At 33.6% G+C, this 2,202-nt stretch overlaps 1 pseudogene; it reads right to left on the bottom strand.

The window, feature by feature from the left end:
* Positions 1 to 539: 539 nt before the first annotated feature.
* LOC147606499 (transmembrane 9 superfamily member 7 pseudogene) lies at positions 540 to 1,336 on the bottom strand (annotated as a pseudogene).
* Positions 1,337 to 2,202: the final 866 nt, after the last annotated feature.

Raw genomic sequence — 2,202 nt, 5'->3', positions numbered from 1 at the left:
AAGTTGATATGTAGATTTATGGGAGAATTTTACAATTTTCAAAGGTTGTTGTACATATTTTTTTTCAAAGAGTTTTGTGTGGAATAGTGAAGCAAAGATTTATGTGCAAATTGATGGAAACAGTTGTAAGCATCGAATCTCTACTCTCTCCTCTATCAATCTTCTTAATTTTTATGCAAAACTTATAAGATCTTTATCAAGATTAAGTCACATAGAAGAGAGAACATAGAAGTGATGCAAGATTTGTGAATCTTGTTAAAATTAAAGAAAAAAGGGCTACTTACATATAACCTTGGTTCATGCAAAGCAAAAGGATTGAATCATTTTGCAAGAGTTTCGTGCAATATTGATGTATGCAATGCAATCTTGTGTATTCTTGGTATTTGATCAAATTTTATGTATTGCAACCTTCCCAATAATCTTTTTACAATCCCCTTGTTCACAGAAAGTCATGAGGAATGAGGTTCTCATGAAAAACTTTCCCTCTTCAGAATTGCTACATTCAATCTTAACACTAAGGCATATATAGTTCTCACAAACTAGTAATAGGTAGAGAAGCCAATTGTGCTTATCAGCACAAAGAAGCAATAGGAGATGATAACCATGTAGCCAAAATACAGCACACCAGACACTAGAAGTAGAATGCGGCATATAGCAATAGATAGAGTGTTGAACACCCAAAGGTCAAGCATGCCCTCTACCACCAGTGGTAGTCTTCAATGCAGAGTTGGAAGTAGCAGAGCGCAATCGTAACCTCTTCATAAGTCATGATCAGGATTTAAAAGACAATGAAAAAGAACCTAAAGATGTAATAGAACTAGTTAAGCCATATGGAGGTGAGTATGACGAAGAACTCAATGAACATGGTCCCAAATGGTAATATGCCGGTTGCATATACCAAGCTTGCTCTAGAATTTGTATCAAAATCTTATTTGTTCTTAGTGGATCTAATACCCAAAATAGCTTCATAGAGATTACAAACCACAAGAATACCAACGCAAACATGATACCAAAAGGCACTACTCTAGAGGATTTGTCACCCCAAATCAATGCATTAAGGATAAAGAAGGCAACACCAGGAAATAAGAAGGTTGCCTTCAGTGTTCTTTCATGAGACAAAAAGGTAAAGCAAATAACATCAAGACCAGCATTTGATTGTGCTGCGCTCTATAGAACCATCATGCAACGTCATGAAGTTTTCTACTAGTGTGCTTTAGCAACTTCAAGAATAGCATCGACTATGATATCTTATGTGGAACCATCAAGCAACATCATAATGTCGTCTACCAACGTACCTCAACAACGTCAAGACCACCATCAACTTTGATACACTCATTTGCAATGTTCCATAGCTATAAAGCTTGGGAGAGGAACATATCCAAGAGTTGTTGCAAGATCAGGGTGTCCAGTTTTATCCAGTTTATGCTGGACTGGGACAATGCTTGGAGAGCAAATTTTGGGGGGCAAGGTACTTAAAATGAGATCAAGCAAATAATAAAAAATACACTTGTCCTTAAATTAACCTAATATTACTTAAATTAATATAAATTAGTCTAATTAATCAAAATTAATCAAAAATATGATAAAATGATAAACAAATGATCTTTCCATACTTAGAGTGATCCAATTTATTTTTCCATAGATGCAACATTACAAGTACACTAGTCCCTATAGGTTTTAGATGATTCACATCAAAAATGTAATTTTACTAATTAGATTATTAATATTTGCAGGCCTTCTGATAGTGTGGAAGAATTTTGAAAAAGAGATCATTAAAAATCCAACCATTGGATTTGCAATTTTTACTAACCACCACATTCTACTAATGTCTCAGTATCTACCCACTCTTTTGATCTACAAGATTGAGGATTTCAAGTGGTAGCTATTGTGGGTACAAAAAGTGGCGTATATTATAACACTTTAAAGACCTTGAAATATTTAAAGAAAATAGACAAATATCTTAAAATTTTCTCGAAAAATCAAGTTAAGCTCCATATTATGTGAAGATCTAAGGTACAAAGTGGGAATCTCATATGAGTTTATATGTAAAAGATATTAGCATTTTATGGAATCAGTTCAAATTTGGGACAGGGTATATACATTGACTTTGTACCTAAGAAAATGAGGACTTTTAACTATCTAATGCTTAATCAAATTATGCAACTATATTTCCAACTTTGAATATGATGTTCCAACAAAAGA

This window comes from Cibotium barometz, chromosome 57 (genome assembly GCF_041138505.1).
Source record: "Cibotium barometz isolate CiBa-2024 chromosome 57, ASM4113850v1, whole genome shotgun sequence".
Lineage (NCBI taxonomy): Eukaryota > Viridiplantae > Streptophyta > Polypodiopsida > Cyatheales > Cibotiaceae > Cibotium > Cibotium barometz.
Note: the sequence above shows the minus strand (reverse complement) of the source record. Positions and strands in the feature narration are given on the sequence as shown.